At 32.2% G+C, this 21,338-nt stretch overlaps 1 long non-coding RNA gene across 1 annotated transcript; it reads right to left on the bottom strand.

Moving 5' to 3' along the window:
• Nucleotides 1-10,013: 10,013 nt before the first annotated feature.
• Nucleotides 10,014-21,333, bottom strand: LOC133187872 (uncharacterized). The gene is made up of 3 exons (XR_009721266.1): nt 21,240-21,333; nt 10,397-10,468; nt 10,014-10,145 (listed from the first exon to the last, which is right to left on the bottom strand). It is a non-coding gene; the product is annotated as an uncharacterized LOC133187872 (long non-coding RNA).
• Nucleotides 21,334-21,338: the final 5 nt, after the last annotated feature.

Below are 21,338 nucleotides of genomic sequence, written 5' to 3' on the forward strand. Positions count from 1 at the left end.
TGTCACGACCGATTTTTATACGATTCATATAAACTGAAAACTGACTATCAGTCCTGAAAGTTTTAGACTTCAGTCGTTTACTGTTGCTAAACAGTATTGTGAGAACAAATTCTAATTTTGAGGACAGGTAAACACAAGACCGGAAGTGAATTTTATATATAAAAAAAAAAAAAGTCTGATGTTTCTCTAGACATTTGCAGTATCTACAACATATATAAAACATTTCAAATACTTTATCTATAAGCAATATTTATGAGAAAGTTAAATATCGAAATAACGTAGTTTATCTCCTAAAACCGGAAGTTGACGTTTTTGTTTCCAGTGGAATCTAACATATTCCAGTGAAAGAGATGCAATAAAGGGATGAAAGTTTCAATTTAAAAAAGAAAACTTAAAATTTTTTTATTTCTTTGATCATTTCAGACTTAGAATAACACCCATTACGACTAGTTTATTCATATTATTCAAAATCTTTCAATTTTCGGTCTTATATATTGTAAGTCAATTTTTATGTGGTACATGTATTTAAAAACTGAATAAGTGGAAACTAAGAATACATCAAGATTTTAATTGTTCATTAATAAGTCTAGTTCTAACTAATGCAGTTGTGTTGCGGACACAACATTAATAGCTATATATACCACATTCATTTATTATTTTCACTTCTTATTTCATTAAATATTTCTGAAATGTGAAACACTTCTCTTATATTTAGCTCTTTGATAATAAAGTTTGTTTACTGGATTAAGATAAAAAAGGGTGATTCTTGTACAAGATAGCACTTTAAACTCACTGATATATATATATATATATATATATATATATATATATATATATATATATATATATATATATATATATATATATATATATATATATATATATATATATATATATATATACTTAAATAAATGAAAACAGAATGCTACAGTCCAAATTAAATAAAATCTTTACTGTTAGCGCTTTCAGCCATGTTGGCTCTTCAGACAGTTATGAAAAGTTCAAAATGTTGCCAATAACGTTGCTAATGACGTCGTAAAAATCTTAGGTATTATGACGTCACAATGAAGTTTGTGGTAGCGGCTACATGAACTTTTTCAACGCAGTTAAAATACAATGTATAATTAAAGCATAGAAATAATATAAAATCTGTGAACACATAATCTATCATTTGCGATTTAGTTTTGGATTAAACAGTCTTATAAAATAGTCCTCTTTGGTTACACGGGCGCTTTCATCCGATGTCCACATTTTGTAGAACGGGAAAATCTTAAATTTTCCTTTACCACACTCAGCAAAATGTTCTGAACATGGGGTGCATCTGACAGTTTCGTCCCTTATATGTTGTTTGTGAACCCTAACTCGTGCGTTGAGTTGATTTGTCTGCCCTATATTATGTTCTCCACAGGTAGGGCATATTGCACAGTAAATCAAATTTGAAGACTTACAATTCATACTGGTATTTGGTTTTAAAATTTTCCCGTTTTTAAGTGTAATATGTTCGCCCTCCTGAATGAAATCACACGTTCCACATCGGGGGTCACCACACTTTTTGACGACTCTCTGGTTGCTAGAGGAAAATTTCGCTTTGGTTAAAATCCGCCTCAGGTTTGGTGCTTGTCTTCTGCTGTTAATTATTGACGATTTGTCTAGAAGATTTTTCATGTTTTCAGATTGTTCTAATATTGGAAAAAATCGTTTCGCTGAATTTAGAATATTGTGGTTACGTGGGTTATGAGTTATCACAAATGGGATGTTCTCTACGTCGTTTTCCTCTGGATGGCGACTTTTTCTTAATTTGGTTATTGGTATGTCTTTTGCCCGGTTGATTCCGTCCTCAATAAGGTTTATTGGATAGTTTTGTCGCCTCAGGTGTTGTTTTAATTCTTGGAGTCTTTTCAAGCGTAGAGTAGGCTCGGTCACAATGGTACAAATACGTCTGGCCATATTGTATGGAATGTTCCTTTTCTAGATATACTCATAATAAAAAACGGAGAAGATATTTCTACAGACCTATTCTGTAAAGAAACAGATACTCACTAATACTTGGACATTCGTTCCTGCCATCCGTCACATACAAAAAGGAACATTTGATTTACTGTGCAATATGCCCTACCTGTGGAGAACATTATATAGGGCAGACAAATCAACTCAACGCACGAGTTAGGGTTCACAAACAACATATAAGGGACGAAACTGTCAGATGCACCCCATGTTCAGAACATTTTGCTGAGTGTGGTAAAGGAAAATTTAAGATTTTCCCGTTCTACAAAATGTGGACATCGGATGAAAGCGCCCGTGTAACCAAAGAGGACTATTTTATAAGACTGTTTAATCCAAAACTAAATCGCAAATGATAGATTATGTGTTCACAGATTTTATATTATTTCTATGCTTTAATTATACATTGTATTTTAACTGCGTTGAAAAAGTTCATGTAGCCGCTACCACAAACTTCATTGAGACGTCATAATACCTAAGATTTTTACGACGTCATTAGCAACGTTATTGGCAACATTTTGAACTTTTCATAACTGTCTGAAGAGCCAACATGGCTGAAAGCGCTAACAGTAAAGATTTTATTTAATTTGGACTGTAGCATTCTGTTTTCATTTATTTAAGTATTTTTTACTGTACCAAGAATTTAACTTATCAACGTATATATATATATATATATATATATATATATATATATATATATATATATATATATATATATATATATATATATATATATATATATATATATATATATATATGGTTTTTATTTTCCAGGAATACCATCCATTTTTTTAAGTTTCCCAATAATATAATACCATTCACTTTACATAGAGAATTAGTTAGAGATTAACTTGATTAACGACTGACCTAATTCATTTCTGCAAGTTTTTCAAATTCAAATTTTAATATTAGGTAAAATGACTTATGTTGAGTTAAAATCAATAAAAAATAATATGGTCATCGATATAAATTTTTAATGGGGAGCGTTTCGAATGTTGGCGATAGAAATCGATAACTACTATAGGAAGTAATGGAAAATTGCCAGTGTAGGGTATAAGAGTGATCATTGAAAACATTCTGCAATAGAATTTTTATTCATATCAAAGGACAATGTTAACAAGACAATTTACCAGCAAATTATGCCAAAAAATAAATGGGTCATCGGCTAGGATTTTCAAGGGGGCATGTCAAATTAGGTATAGGGCACATGTTGGGGAACATTTTCACTGAAAATACCTTGGCCAGTAAATCATTTATTTATAAAATCAACAAATGAATATAAATCGAAATATTTACAATATTTTTGAATTGAGAGGAAACGTTTGAATTTCTTTAAAAGAATTAAAAATGTATATTTTTTTTTATGTTTTGCAATACATTATTAAGTCAATTTGATTCAAGGCATATATGCGCGGTTTTCTGCGCAGTGGCGCGAAGTTTCGAATTAGGTCTGTCGTCCTTAAAGGTGCTTAAACACAGATTTGAACTTAATATTTTCTCAAATATTCAGTATAATATCACGAATTACATATTGCAATAGCATTTCACAAGAAAATATAATTAAAAACATATTTTATCTGGAAATTATTGGAACTATGAATTCTGGGACGCGTTTGATTAACACATCTTTGCACTTACACAAATTATAACTTTATCCTTAATATTTAAGAAAAAGGCGATTTTGTTATGTATTAATGAAAAATATTACATCTATAATTCATAAAATTCTGAGTAGAAATGTTCGAAAGCAAAAACCAACTCACCAGTATTGTCAGTCCGTGCTCTGTGATGTGTACAGACTAAAACAAACTGAACACACCCGTGAAACGTAAACTGTTCTTGTAAACAGGGCACGAGCTCTGTTATTGTTAATGTTTACGATTCACCGGTTGTGTTCAATTGTTTAACACTGCACACAACACTGAGCACGGACTTACAATACCGTGAGTGGCTTTTGCTTTTGAACATTTCTACTCTGAATTTTCTGGATTATAGTTTTAATATTTTTCATTAATACTAGGGATGTCAAAATATTTATTTTCTTTAGTCGAATATTCGATTGCATGATTCGAACGATAGTCGAATATATTCGAAACTTTTTCAGAATCTAAAATTTAATTTCAAACTTCACTGGTACATGACATATTTAACCCCAAATCCCCCCCCCCCCTTTTTAAAATTTTTTTTTAAAAAAAGTTACTTCAAATGATACACACGTATGTTCACATGGACCTTAAAATGTGGATAGCGTGTTTATATTTACTAGATATAGACCGCTAATTTCTCCAAAATGTATGATTTCCCCGTCAATCATGTTCATAAATCGGTCTGTAAAGTTCTTTTTTAGGAAGCATGAAAAATGACAGTGCGATATATTTTTTTTTAAGCTTATTAAAATGAGAGGGGGGCGGGGCATGCAAAGTGTCTGTGGTAATGTTAATTATGTGAATATACTTTATGTACTAACTATCAAAATGTCTTTAAAAAATGTAAAAGAATATTAATTTTATAATAATTATTGTAGTGTCCAAACATGTCACGCCTATAATGGGTACTTGGTATGAGATCAAGTCCAATTAATAATTTTACAAAGAAAGCGCAGTAAAGCGAGATAATTTTATTACAAAAACAACACATTAATTGACAAATAATTCTCGCGGAAGTGAAGCATTTCTAATCACTGTACTTTCTAATGTAAAGTCGGCAGTTTTTAATGAGGAAAATTATCTTATCGACTATGTCTGAGGAAAGACGGTTTCTCAATTTTAGGATGAGAATTCCATCTCTTTATCACTCTTTTATTGAATTTATTTATTCGAATGTCGTTTCGTTATTCGATCGTCGGTCCATTCGACTGATAGTCGAATAGTCGACTATTCGTTGACATCCCTAATTAATACACATCAAAATTGCCACTTTTCTTAAGTATTAAGAATAAAATTAAAATCTGTAAAAGCGCAAGGATGGAATAAGATTTTTGTTATATTTTAGTATGAAATGCTATAGCAACATATAAGTCATGAAATTATAGGCTACAGAAAATTTGAGAAAATATTAACTTCAAATCTGTGTCCAAGCACCTTTAAGATATTCAGTTTACTCCATTCAAACCAAATACGGTGTCATTTATCAAAAGAGCCATTGCTGCCTCTCCGACAACACGGCCGACTCAAAAATTTAAAAAGAAATCACCTGTTTCTATTTATAGATATACCATGTAATATGAGGACGAGTGTAATATTTTCATAGTTGCAAGTATGTCAAATGACAATCATTTAATTTGTTCAATTTTCTAATTCTGAGACAAAAGATTTAGAAAATCAATAAAAGTAAAACAAGTAGCTATGAATTTGCAAACTTTAGTAAAATAGTTTAGGACTGTCTTTTCCCGAGATACTTCAAAGTGTAATGTTTATATTATAACTTTCTGAAATTATGTATTTTATAAAACGTAATAAAGAAAAACGTAGAAAGATACACAAAGAAAATAAAAATTTAAAAAGCATAAATGGAAAAGATGTAGGGCTCGAACTCGCAATCACCATATTTATGTTCCAGCAATTATACCACTGCGCCAACGAAGTCAATGACGTCGAATGGATAAATTCAAGATAGATTGCTAAATCTTACGATTATATGAGAAGAAAAATTGAATATATATTTTCATCATTTTCAATATGAAGACCACATTTAACCAGAATTATCTAAATGTAATGTAGTGCAGTCATATCCAAATAAAATTATTCAGAAGTTGTTTTTCTGGTTAAGGGTGGTCTTTGGCAACAGTTTGTCATCTTTAGGTGGATACCTCAATATTTACTATATACTCCATACAAACTGGATAATTTTCATATTTATCATATGAAGGAACTATTAATACTTAAATATAATTATTGTGTGGTTTGGTTTTACGCATGTATAAACTAAGATTGTATGACAAAATTTTGGTTAAACAATGAATTTAAGAAATCACTAGTAGAGTAGGCGAAAATGCCTATCAAATGCGCTATGGCTCTTTCCAAATATTCTAGTGTCCACAACAATTTAAATACTGAGAAAAAAAATGATAGATTCCTCCGTAAATTCTTTATTTCGTGAAATTTACCTATAAACCTATTTTTTTTAACTTGCTTGATTGTATTAAATCTGTGAACCCATACACATTTTTTAAATTGCATAACAATTATACATCATGAAATAACAAATGGTCCTTGTTATGTGGCTATTTTCACCTCAATAAATAAATTTCTTCATCTTTTTATATGATCCATTTCAAGAGTTGATCACGTGGTATATAGTACAAATATCTTTTTTGCTTGAACTTTCAGTAAGGCGTGACATTCTCGGCTAAACATAATTAGCGTCTGTCAAATAGTGACCTACATTCTCATTGGTTGCCAGATAAGCACAGCTTTTTCATTCATGGGTGAAATGCACATGGGGTAAAAATGGTTCAGACGTCAACGAGTGACGCAAGGAACCAATTACATCGTTTCTTACAGAGGTGTGGCTTATGTCATCTCATTGTTTGACAACAATCTAAAGTTGCTAATGTTATTAATTTCTTAACCAATGTGAATCTAGGTCACCGTTTGAAAACGCTAATTTTGTATTGCCGAGATTGTCACGCCTTACTGAAAGTTCAAGCAGAAAAGAGATTTGTACTAATTCAGCCTAGAAATGAACATTTATCAACAATTTTTTAATATGTTGACGGTGCGACCGTTGGGGCGAGCGCATCGTTCACTTAATTTTAAGATCCGCCTCTTCAAACCGCACAAGACATTTGGAACGTCTAGACTGTGACGTCACATGACGTCGTTTGTTAGCTGCATTTCCATAAATGAAGTTTGAAAAGTGCAAAAAATTTAACAAAGAACGTTTAATCTACTATGTGTATGCAATATTCATTAAATTAAGGTGAGTTTATTTTTTGTGAATTTTTAGTTGTTGTTACCGCGTGACCGAAATTAGCAGCGAGAACAACAAGCGATGCATTGTGGGTCCAGAATTACTGCGGAAAAAATTCTACTGAATGAATGTGCAGTAATCCGAATTTTCTCTTCGCCCAGGCGTTGTCGTTAGAGCTCGCAGTGACGAGCGGTGCTTCGCGCCGCTCACTGCGCTCGCTATTAAAAATAGCTAAAGATTATACTTATGGTTACTTGTAGTGTCCGCAGCAAAAACGCTATGCATTTTCAAAGCCAGATAAGATGCAAACTAAGATATCCAGGATATTATGCCAAATTAATTTGAAATTTAGAAGTATTCAATTTAATTTTCAGATGATCAATATATAATTATATAGGTATTTATATAATTATAAAAGTAGATAAACTTAAAGATGTGATATAAATTAGGCAGAAAGATTATCAAGTCATTAATATGTATAAAATTCTGGATTTCAAAGAGAACCATAAGATTTTTCTTTAATTTCACTGCATTCAGGTATATTATTGAAACCTGCAAAAAAACTAGTTTGAATTGAATAAATATCTTTTAATACTATTTTTTTTTTTTAGATAATAACAAGTGAAAATCATTTCGCAGTGCACAACACAAGATCTCACCCAAAATTTGACTTAGCATAACTTTTTTTCGATAAAAATGCTTATAAAAAAAATTGGGACTGCATAGGTCTTGTACTTTCTAGAAAACATGTCAATAATGTGCTGTATGACTTTTTAAATTTTTGATCCAAGTACAAGACAATTAGCACAAATACTGTGGAAATGGCGAATATTTACAGGTTATATTCACAATAAGTTGTACTTTATTTTGAAGAAAGAAGTAATTTTTAAAATTTTTGACATAACGGGGGCTTTTGGTTGGAACGGCTAGTATTAAGCTACGTCTTTCTTTATTAATATCCTCAGAAAACTTTGTGACATAAGCCACACTTTTTTAAATGAAGGCGTTTGGTATTACTTCTATATTATAAAGATATGATCTCAACAGAATTTGCTCAGCCAGGTAAACAGAGAGACAGGTGTTATTTGAAAAGACGAAATAAAACACTTGACAAGTAGAAAACAAATTTATTTCATATTCTTATTTACAGCAATCATTGATCTATTTAAATGTAATCTGTATGTAAACAAATAAGAGGAAATGCCTGTTAATAGGTCATTACATCAACATATATTTACATTTGCAAATATTTCACTTAAATGAACATATTGAAGAGAAAATATGTTCAATATTAGGGGGTCAGAGGTCAAAGCGTGACCGAATCACACGTCGAGAAGATATCTTGCCTACATATTTCTATAACAGTGAAACTGAACTTCCAGCTTGATAGCGATGACAAAGATGAAATAATTAAAACATTTGGATATTTTTTTGAATCAACAAATGTCCATTTGATCTTTCTTCGGTGTGAAGAATAGTTTGAATATTAATTAAAATCACGCTTAACTTTTTAAGCCGAAATTCCTTTGGAGGTATGTAAACTGAACAGATGATACCACCGCTTTTGACTCAAAATATATTGAAAAAAAAAACTCACAAAACAGTAAGATTATTTTCAATATCGATCATTGTTTTATTATTATGGACATAGATTTTCTGAAATTGATTGCGAAACACCAATAAAAACCTTCAAATATTTGAGCTAGGCGATCTTTCATGACCAAATAACTTCCAGCTCTAGGTAATACTGCGTGTAACAACATAGTGATACGGCGGACAGCTTGTGTAATATTTCTTTTTGAATATTCGTCTCAAATGTAAATATATGAAATAAACAGCAATGTTAAAAAGTTCACTGGGAAATAAACTTGGTTGGTACGTGATCAAATCTTCTGAAAAGCCCTTTAGGCTTCACAGGATTTGATCACGTGACCAACTAAGTTCACTTCCCAGTGAACGTTTTAACATTTTTGTTTATTTCTTAATTAAACAGTAATTGCATTTTCAAAAAATGTATTTTATTACATTAAGAAATAAACATCAGATGCTACATGTAAAACTTAAACCTGAATTTATATAAAATATATCGATTCAATAGCAACTCTATATATTAATTAGAAAAAAAACTACACGTAATCAAATTATGAAGGTCCATCTTTCAAACAATCAAAGTCTTAATTCTTTGCTGATAACTTTTGCACGATTTTATCCAACAAAATTGTATTTACAGCTTAAATTATGGAACTATTTAATGCTCTAATAATATATATGTGTAATTTCTTGTGCTGTAAACTTCATTACTTCACAAATCATCAATCAGATTCTCCTCGATTTGTTTGTTTAATTTCTTGAACAAACCGTAAATGCTATATATGGCAAGGATACTAAAAAGCAGACTCTCTCCGGCAAGAAAAATGGAGTAAGGAATATTGTGTTCATATGCTACCTTGTCAGTGTACCCGGTTCTACGTTTGAAGAGCTCCCATCCCTTTCTGTCGATTTCGATCCAACTGATTATCACAAGGAATTCAAGTAAAGCTGTATGAAATTACAATTATTTGATCAAGAACAAAATTTATATCCTTACTTGTAAACTACGTTGTTAAGATTTTTGTATGTAACTATTTCAAAAGGATAAAATTGCAGTCAAAAAGATTTATCAATAAGATCCATGAACATTTCTTGAGAAGAGCTAATGCATTGTAATATCCCAAATTATGTATCCTTTAGGTACAAATGATTGACATACTGTTAAATTATCTATGGGCATATAATTTTTGAGATTTGAATCCCAAACAAATAGTTCAGATATCGTATTTGAATTAATTTACTACTAATGAAACCAATAGACTCGACTTACCTGCAAGAAACATAGCAATTCCCGCAGCAAGAACTTTATGGGAAGATCCAAATTTCAGAAGGACAAGAAAAAAGCTAACAATATTTAAACATAGAACAGCAACGGAACCTATCATCTCACCTAAAATAAACAATTCAAACACTTCTACATAGAGCATCACAGGACTTTAAGGTTGCATTATAATAATTTTTTTTTTGCCTTGAATTCTTGCAGGTACATTGATAAATACATAGAACTTACAAATAGCCTGTACCAGAGTTGTTACATCACGGCTGAGTGGAAAACTTTCGCAATTACGATTTGGATAATGATATATGCATAATTCAAAGGAAAAGGCGTTTCCCTTTAAATCTTCAAAATTGTATCTTTGTACCTAAAAATAATGCCATTTTAAGAAACACACATGTACACACGCACACCCACACACCCCTCCCTCACACCCACACGCTCACATCCACACACCTATATATATATATATATATATATATATATATATATATATACATATATATATATATATATATATATATAACACACACAGAGAGAGAGAGAGAGAGAGAGAGAGAGAGAGAGAGAGAGAGAGAGAGAGAGATTATTCATTTTTAAAAACATCAAGTGTCTTACGTAGTCGTTGAAGAACAGATTATAATAGTGCAGCAATGTGTGATTCATTGTTGATTCCCATAACATCATCTCCTGTTTAATGAAGGAAAAATATTGTAAATAAATGTAAACGTAGGAAATATTCTTTGAAATGCATTGATATAAAGTGGGGTTTTTTCCTGAATGATAACCTTTAGTTTTTAGCTCACCTGCCAGCCAAAGGCTCAGGTGAGCTTTTCTGATCAAAATTTGTACTTTGTCCTTCGTTTTCGGCTTTGTCGTCATCTTCGTAAACTTTATACAATTTCTTCTTTTTTTCTAGAACCACATGGCCAAATTCAACCAAAATTGCCACAAGGCATCTTGGGTAAAGAGGGTTCAGGTTTGTTCACATGAAGGGCCACGTCCTCTTTCAAGGGAAAGGGGGGGGGGTTAATAAAAAGAATTTATGTAAATTTAATGGCATATTTTAAAATCGATCTTCTCAAGAATCACTAGGCCAGAAGTGATGATACTTACTTAAAGGAATCATTACATACAGTGTAGTGTAACTTCAACTTTGTTCAAATCATGACCCCGAGGTAAGCTGGGCCACAACAGAGGATCAAAGTTCAACACAGGAATATATGGGCAATTTCTTTAAAAATCTTCCCCAGAACAGCAAAGCCATGATTATTTTGAAATTTTATTATGTTGCGCAAAATGTGGATTTTAAAACCGCTAAAAGGCAAATTTTAAAGATTTATTTCTTAAGTTTTAACTCCTACATGATTTTTTAGCTCACTTGAGCTGAAAGCATTTTGTCCGTCGTCCGTCTGTCCAGCTGTCTGTCTGTCCGTTCGTCTGTAAACTTTTCACATTTTCGACGTCTTCTCCAGAACCACTGGGCAAATTTCAACCAAACTTGGCACAAAGCATCCTTGGGTAAAGGTGATTCAAGTTTGTTCAAAAGAAGGGCCACGCTTTCTTTCAAGGGGAGATAATTAAGAATTAGTAAAAATTTGGTAGTATCTTTTAAAAATCTTCTTCTCAAAAACCACTGGGCGGAAAAAGGTGAAACTTATTTGAAACCATCATTTTATAGCGTAGATTCAAGTTTGTTTAAATCATGACCCCCGGGCGTAGGGTGGGGCCACAATGGGGGGATCCAAGTTTTACAAAGGAAAATATAGGAAAATATCTTTAAAAATCTTCTACTCAAGAACAACCAAGCCACAATTAGTCTTATTGATTTGGGATCATTCCAGGTAGTGTAGATTTAAGTTTATACAAATTATGACCCCCGGGGGTAGGGTGGGGCCACAATTGGGGATCAAAGTTTTACAATGGAATATCTAAGAATTTTTTTTAAAAAACCTTCTTCTCAAGAACAACAAAGCCACAATTAGTCATATTTATATGGAATCATCCTCAGGTAGTTGAGATTCAAGTTTGTTCAGATCATGACCCCCGGGGGAAGGGTGTGGGCCCACAATGGAGGATCAAAGGTTTACATAGAAATACATAGGAAAAAATCTTTAAAAATCTTCTTTTCAAGAACAACAAAGCCACAATTAGTCATATTGATATGGAATCATCCTCAGGTAGTGTAGATTCAAGTTTATACAAATTATGACCCCCGGGGGTAGGGTGGGGCCACAAGTGGGGATTAAAGTTTTACAAAGGAATATATAGGAATATATACATGTTTGCAAAAAATGGTGGTTGATTTTCTTTCATAATAAATAAAAAGAGAGATTTTGTCTCCTAGAACAAAATTTCCAAGTTTCAAACAAATTGAATTTGCGGGAAAAATTTGGCCTATCTATTGTGTACTACCTTAGATAGCAAACAGTTTTTTGTATTTATTTAGCGAGCGTATTTGGACTTAGATTTTTTTTAAAGGGGCCTGGACACAATTGCAATGTTTATATTCTAAATTTCTAAGTTTATTAAAAAAAACTTCATTTCAATGAACTGAAATTACACGAATATTCTTAGAATTCAATGACAAAGAAAGGCTTCTTTACATCACGTCAAACATCTATGTTTGTAAACATACTGTTAAATGGGTATGTTCAATTTGTTTACTCAGCAACAACAACGAACACGGACTGACAACACTGGTGGGCTGGTTTAATTTTGCTTTCTCACATTTCTATTTAGAATTTTCTGGATTATAGTTTTAATATTTTACATTAATATAAAACAAAATTTCTATTTTTTAATTTTGAGGATGAATTTACTTCGCGAAAATGCCAGGATATGTGTCAATCAAACGCGTCCCGTAATTCATAGTTTTAATAATCTTTCGATAAAAGATTCTAAACACGCTTTTATTATGTACATATGTGAAATGCTCTAGCAACATTTTAGAAAATTTGAAAATATTAGAAAATATTAACTTCAAATCTGTGTCCAAGCCCATTTTAAGACCATGATAGATTTTTAAGTATAATTTTTTTTTAATGTAGAATAGGTCTTTGTACCAAATTTTTGGTAGAAAAAAAATGTAAAATGACACATCTTTCCATTGCCTTTCATTATTTTTATTTGTTCTCTCAAAAAAAAAAAAAAAAAAAAAAAAAAAAAAAAAAAAAAAAAAAAAGAGCGATGACCCTGTGCTATGGAATTCCATATCCGACAGCCAACTGCTTACTGCCAACTGCTCACTGCTTACTGCCAACTGCTCACTGTTTACTGCCAACTGCTCACTGCTTACTGCCAACTGCCACACATATTTGAATAAATTTTCATATTTATATTGATATTTATGTGAATTTTCATAAAACCAGGCGCGGATCCAGGATTTTTTTTACAGGAGTCGCCCAACCCAGTAAAAAAAATCCAACCCAGAAATATCTTGACCAAAAAATCAAAAACAAAAAAAAAACGTAAACTCCTTTCCTAAACGTGAAAAACCTATTTCGGCCGGCGGGGGGGGGGGGGGGGGGAGGGATGGGGATTGACATTTTATGCTTCATATCTATGACTTTTCATATCATCTTAACACGGATCCGCGTTTTCTAGGGTAGGGTGGGTTTCCAAGGTCACTTTTAGTTGGTTTAGTATAGGTCTATACATTAAATAACTCTAAAATTCCAGGGGATGGTCTGGAACCCCCCTTCCCAACGACCCCCCCCCCCTCTAGATCTATGTATGTATAACATAACTTATTTGGAAAAACAAAGAGATATAAATCTTTAACTTGAAATTAACGGAAAATGGAAATTTATTTTCAAAACATCTTCCCCCGCGAAACAACAGATCCTTTTTTACAGTTTTTATTCATTCAAAAGGTTTTGTTGTCTCACTGGGGAGGGGGGGGGGGGGGGCACGTGTTTAAAGAATAAAAACAGGAAAATAGTCATTTTATTACCAATTTTAAATGCGATCACAAATAAAAAAATGTACTTTATCACTTTATCAATCTCATATGTTAAATTTTACATAATTTAAAACATACGGTGAGATTCAAGAGTCATTTATCCATTATCATTTTCATGAGTATTTGAAAATGGTGACGTTTTCAGCCTGATTTCAATTAATTAAATTTTCTACCCCTTTATGAAAGGAGTTGTAAATAAGAGCAATTAACTTTTTGTCACTGGTTTTTAAAATTAGTACTTAATACTAATGAACTTTTCTTTGCATTCAAACAAGTTTTTATGTCCAAATTGCCATTTATATTGAATTAAATGGATGGAAAATGTAGGCGGGAATCGAGAGTTGGTGTGCATAGTTCTTACAATAATAACAAAATTTGGCGGATTTAGGAATTTTTAAACTGTAAAGGCGAGGAAGGAGTAAATCGGAAGAAGGGGCGTTTCCTCTTAAAAACAAAACATTTAATTTCTGCATTTCGTTGCAGGCAAATAATTTGAAAGCTTTTTTTTGACGCGGGTAAGGGGGAGGGGGGTCACATACGACAAAAGAACAAACTTTTAAAAGGGTCTTGAGTAACATTTGTTGGTATATGTATTTATAATAGAAATATTACTGAAAGTTATAATAATAAATAACTTTTGCCTTCATGAAAACGTCACCATTTTCAAATACTCATGAAAATGATAATGGATAAATGACTCTTAAATCTCACCGTATGTTTTACTTAAAAGGTACGTAAAATATTTTCTCAAATTAAAGATCTATATCTCTTTGTTTTCCCAAATAAGTTATGTTTTACATACACGGATCTAGAGGGGGGGGGGGGGCGGTGGGAGGGGGTGGGTGGGTGTCCGGACCACCCCATGGAATTTGTAGAGTTATTTAATGTATATACTAAACCAACTAAAAGCCACGGTGACCTTGGACCCCTCCCCCCCTCCTAGAAAACGTGGATCCGTGTTAAGTTGATATGAAAAGATATGAAGATGTCAACCCCTCCCCTTCCCCCGCCGAAATAAATTTTTTACGTTTAGGAAAGGAGTTTACTTTTTTGTTTGTTTGTTTGTTTTTTTTTTTTTGGGGGGGGGGTCAAGAAATTTCTGTGTTGGATTTTTTTTTATTGGGGTGGACCCCTCCTGTAAAAAAAGATCCTGGATCCGCGCCTGGTTTTATGAAAATTCACATAAATATCAATATAAATATGAAAATTTATTCAAATATGTGTGGCAGTTGGCAGTAAGCAGTGAGCAGTTGGCAGTAAGCAGTGAGCAGTTGGCTGTCGTATATGGAATTCCATACTGGGCACAGTGACTTTATTTTAAAAATGTACCTATCGCAATCCAGTTTATGTCAATTTTTGTGAAAATTGAGCGTTTTGCCATTTGTTGTGTTATTCATTATCAATTTCGCAATTACTGTATTCAGGCATTATTAATTTTGTATGTAAATGGTAACAAACATTACATGTACCTAAGAGCTAAGTCCACGAACCATCAAAATGGCCTCATCTAAAAAATTAACATGATTTTTAATTATAGATAATGTAGACTTTTAGCTTTTCATAACTTTGTAGTCTTATATATGTTTTTTTTTTTTTTTTTTTGAGTAAAAAATTGAATTAATTTCAAAGAAAATCACTGAAAACAAACATGTTAAATCTGCTGAAAAATAAAAAAAAATTCAGCTATCAACTTAGTCGAATTCAAGAGAATTCCCCGCATTCCCCACCTTAGAATAAACAGAGTATCTAATAGATATTACCTGATTTGTTGTTCGAAATATATCTTTACTGCAAGAAATTAACAAAGGTAGAAATTTGTGCTTATTCTCAGCGGTCATTTTGAATGTTTTTTTTTTTTTTTACAAAGAGAGTACATGTAACATTTAGATAAAATCTTACAACTGTACTGTTAACTTATTTTCATACGCGTGCGAGATTCGGCTGGAACTCTGAACCTCGCGGATAGTGTATCAAGTCACTCGCTTACCCATGTTTTATTCCAGTGTATGCAGTGATTAGTGGCAAGTTCATTATCGATAGATAATTTAGTTTAATATGCTTTCTTATCATATTTTACTACAATATTCACCATTTTCAATTTCATTTTCACATTATGATTTTGGGGAATTGATTTTATCAACTCCTCATAGTCAGCGCGCCAAGGGCGCATTTATATAATACAACTGACAAACAACCGCCAAGCGTGTATCCTCGATTAAATGCATTTAGTATGTTGTGAAAATCGGAGAAAGGTTCAATTTATAGTTTTAACAAACAAACTGAGAAGGGTGTAAAGATTTAAAAAGGAAATGTAGAATCTCAGCAAACAGTAAGCGTAATTATTTATGTTTAGGAAATGGATTTACATGTACATGTATTGCGAATAAAAAATAGTGCATATATTCTTATTTCAAGACAGGAAACTCTCTCCTAAAATAGCTCAGATGTCCCAGTCCGTCATTTTTATCAGTTTGTAGAGAATGGCTGTTCAAAGGTGTTCTGGTGATTATGACAATGCATAAACATGTAACTACAGTACTATGATTATATAATAGTCTCATATTAACGGGATTGATAATCAGACATACGTTTAAATGCATGTTGGTATATACAGAGAACACAAATTTATCGGATTGATACGGACAATTGATGTAAACGTTGTAATGTTTACGTACATATGCGCGCATGACTAATTATCACAGTAAGCATTATGTGCTTCCGAATTAATGATATTTTTTAATGTATGTTTTTTTTCCCTTATCCAATGCATTGAACAAAAATCTGCCATTTTGAAAACAATATTGCTGCTATGCAAATTAGCAAAACGTACACCATTTCTCTATATGTAAATTTATACGTGCACTTTAAACTCAGCTACGTTAAGGAAGGCCTGAGTTCACATTTGTGATGCACTGTATGGGAAGTTTCATTGTGACGTCATTAAAAATTTCACAAGCAACAAAAATCTATTTAACTACATGATAATGCATAAATGAAAACTTGCATTCATTTATTTTATCAATTATTTATAAAAGAATGTAAAATCAGAACATTTGATAACAATACTGCCGAGTAATTAGAAGCAAATCTTATGTCAGAAATGACGTCACTAACCTTGACTTGACGCAGTACAAGTGATCCAGAGGAGTGGATCCATTGGTTTAATAATTACAAAAATGCTTAAATAAATATAAAACCATCGCAAATGTTTAAATCTAATCAATAAAATTGAAAGTCAATAATTTATTTGAAACACATATGTAGATTATTATTTTATCTAGGTGCTATGGAGCCGCACAACGACAGAGAATGTCAAGAATATTGCTAACACGATAATTATATTCCTAATTAACCTCAAAAGTGCAAGGGCATAGACTACACTGTTTGTGCTGAAATACGGAATATCAATTGCATATATCATGTATATTTTAAAAAGTGCTGGGAGCTGATTATGGTCGGTGTAGCATTATATTTATTCATGACAGAATTAAAGCAAAGTAGGAATTTTTAGCTATTGTACGCATTTTCAGCAAAATTACGAGCATTTCCGAAGCAGTTCAAACTAGCTCCCAGCACTTTTCGGGTAGCCGATGTAAATCTTTTTTAATGTGTAACAATTTTTCTCTCCAAAAACATGCGTATGCCCTTGCACTAGTGTCATTTTCTACATTCAGCTTATCAATTCTATTTTTATACCAGTCACGTGACACACAGCTGATACATGCGATATAAATGGTACTGTGTGCGGACCCAAACCTATCCATTATGGATATCTATATTACCTTTCCTACATGTAAACAGTTACTTTGTTATAAAGATTTTTAAAAATAATACATTTTAAGAAGGTACTTAGATCGCATTTTTCATTTCTTTCCTTAACATAGCTGAGAATAAAATTATTTATTCAATTATTTATTCCAATTTTATATACATATGAGTGGAATTCACAATTTATATCACATTCTGACGGAAAACTAAGTTGCTATAGCATTTTTAAACAAACTTTTGGTCAGGAAAATACCTTAAATTACTAAAAAAAAATTGAGTAGTGATGGAGTCTTACACGTTTACGCATATCATTCAAAAGTTATGAACACCCCCCCCCCCTTAGGTTTTCGCGTTGGAACTGTCTTTTTCCTTGCCAAAAATTTCCGAGACGGAATTTTTTGGAGTTGGTATAGTTCCCCCACCTCACATCCTTTGAAAAAAAAAATTCATTGATCCATCACTGACTAACTCTAATGTATTTTTTAAATTTTACTGAAATGCCTCAATCATACTGCGAAAAAAAGTAAATAAAATAACTTAATTAATAAAAAAAAAAATAGAAAGAAAATAGGGAAAACCGCCAGCTGGTATTCGAATGAAAATTCTTTTAAGAAAAATGCCCCCCCCCCCCCTTTCGTACACTACACTGCAGAGTTTAACAAATTGAACACATACCGTGAACGAAAATATTAACAATAACAGAGCTCGTGCCCTGTGTACAAAATCAGTGAACGTTTCACGGGTGTATTCAATTTGTTAAACTCTGCACACATCACTAATCACGAGCTGACAATACTGGTGAGTTGGTTTTGCTTTCACATATTTCTACTCTGAATTTTTCTGGATTATAGTTTTAATATTTTTCATTAACACACAACAAAATTTCTACTTTTCTTAAGTATTAAGGATTAAGTTTACTTTGTGAAAGTGCAAAAATGTGCCAATCAAACGCGTCCCAAAATTCGTAGTGTCCATAATTTCTAGATAAAATAAGTTTTTCATTATATTTCCATGTAAAATTCTGTAACAACATATAAGTCATGATATTATACAGAAAATTTGAGAAAATATTAACTTCAAATCTGTGTCTAATCTGTGTCTAAGCCCCTTTAATGCACTCACTTCATACTGTGGGTCGAGCTCTTCAACAAAAAGTGGAATTTGTGAGAAATAAATTTATAGATTTTTTACCCGTCGCTAATTAAAATTATCATGGTGTATATTTATATTAGTATAACCTTATTGTTTAGCGCCCTTTGGTAATTTTAATAAATAGTGTGCTGTACAAATGTTTTATTTATATTTAATATAATATATTTTATTAATTCAAATATTAATTCAGAAGCACCTCAGGTAGTGTAGATTTACGTTTATTCAAATCCTGACCCCCGAAGTAGGGCGGGGCCACAGTGGGGGATCAAAGTTTGACATCAGAATATGTAGGAAAAATTTTCTTCTTCTCAAGACTTGCAAAGCCATGATAGGTCAAATAAATTCAGAAACATCCTCAGGTAGGGTATATTCAATTGTGTTCAAATCATGACCCCCCCCCCCCCTTCCCCGTCATAGGATGGGGCCACAACAAAGGAATGTGTAGGATATATCTTTAAAAAAAATTCTCGAAAGCAATTAAGCCATGATTAATCATACTACCGGTAGATTGAGTACAAAAGCATCTTTTGGTAGTGTAGATTGAAGTTTGCTCAAATCATCACCCAGGGGTAAGGTTAGGGCAGCAACAGCGGATCAAAGTTATATACAGGAATACATAGGGAAAAAAATCTTTTTAAAATAATTTTCTCATGACCAGTAAATCCATGATAAGTCATAATTATACAGAAGCATTCTCAGGAAGTGTAGATTATATTTTTTAAAATAATAACCCTTGGAGGGGGATTGTGTTAGGGTGGCAACAACAGGGGATGAAAGTTAAGCATAGAAATATGAAGGTTTCTCCTCAAAATATTCTTCTCGTGACCAGCAAAGCCATGCATATTTAGTCCTATTAATAAAGAACCATCCTCAGGTAGAATAGATTCAAGTTTGTTGAAATCATGATCCGCAGGGGTGGGTGGGACCACAACAGGGGGTCAAAATGTTACAAAAGAAGATGTAGAAAATATCTTTAAATCTTCTAATCTTCTAAGAACAACAGAGCCAAAATTATTCATATTATTCAGAAGCATTTTCTGGTTGTGTATATTAAGGTTTGTTCAAATCATGACCTCCTGGGGTAGGTTGGGCCACATTAGGCAATCAAAGATTGGGAAGATATAGGGAAAAAACTTTAAAATCTTCTCAGGAACAACAAATCCGTAGTTAGTCATATCAATATAGAAGCAAGTTTGTTCAATCTTCCCCCCTGGGGGTAGGGGGATCATTTAAATTTTTCAAGTTTTCAATTCTAAACTGAATTCTGCTTTCTCCAAGCAAAGTGTTCAGGTGAGCGATGTAGCCCACGGGCATTTTGTTATTCATTGTCATTAGCAAAATTGTTTTGTTTAAAAAACATTGTCATTTTTCACGTAAGTACTGAAGCCCATTTAGGATCTATCAAAAATATATTTGAATTCAATATAACAAATTGTCGAATTTGTCATAACGAATTTAATTCGTTTTTGTTATAACGATATTAATTCGTTATAACAATTTCTTTGAATTCGTTATAACGAATTTTATCGGTTATAACAAATTTGTTAAATGCGTTGTAACGAATTAAAATTAGTTATAACGAATTAAATTCGTTATAAGAAATTCTAAAATTTGTTATAACGAATCAATTTGTTTAAACGAATTCTTTAATTTGTCATAACGAATTAAAATTAGGTAAAACGAGTTCGACAAATCATTATATCCTATTCATATATAATTTTCTATAGACCCTGATTGTTGAATAAGCGAATTAAATTCGTTATAACAAATTCGACAATTCGTTATACCGAATCCAAAAATATTTTTGATACTCGGTAGGTCCTAAATGGGCTTCCGTACATAAGTACTCCGAAGTTGATATCAAATGAAGCTTGAATTTCCGATTGATTGACAATATCTATGTAGTTTTTGGAGATCAAGTCTATATTCATTTTCATTCCTACATTGATTCGATATATTCCTCTTAACTTGAAATAAAAAAAATAACCAGTCTGACACATTTGTTTTATATTTGGAAATTTTACTAGAGAAAGACGTTAATGGTAACTTAACAACAAAACTTTATGATAAACGTGATGACTGGAACTTTTTTATCGTCAACTTCACTTATTTATGTAGCAATTTACCCTTATCACCTGTATTTGGAGTTTATGTCTCCAGGTTGATTCGTTATGCAAGAGCATGTACGAACAATTTCATAAATAAGGCAAGCGATTTCTCGGATTGTTGAAGTAGTAGATCGAGTTTGACGAGAGAATTTTCATGTTTGCAAGTGAGATACTCCCTTTTGATTGCACTCTCCGTAAGTTGAGACATCTAAAGACTGGCAACAGAAAGAATAGATTTGCAGGGAAATTATTTCACGGAGTTTCAGACGGAAATGCAAGTTGATGTGGCCTATCTAGAAACAATCAGATGGCGGTGATGTGTACCTTGCGAATTATAAGATAGGGAGTGTATTTTTTTTATTATAAAACCACAATGAACAACATGAAATTTGTTCCGTTAACACCATTTATTTTCACCTAATATTCAACGCACCGAAGACAACAAACAGAATTATATTTGTTCTTGTACCTTTTGAGGTTTGTTTGGTACTGGTCTGTAAAGGGACAAGGAGACCCAGCTCGGTGTGACTATGGCGGAAATCCAAAATCCAAAACTTATTAACACCAA

This window comes from Saccostrea echinata, unplaced genomic scaffold (genome assembly GCF_033153115.1).
Source record: "Saccostrea echinata isolate AGI-Se365-2 ecotype Australia unplaced genomic scaffold, CSIRO_AGI_Sech_v1 ptg000015l, whole genome shotgun sequence".
Classification (NCBI taxonomy): Eukaryota; Metazoa; Mollusca; class Bivalvia; order Ostreida; family Ostreidae; genus Saccostrea; species Saccostrea echinata.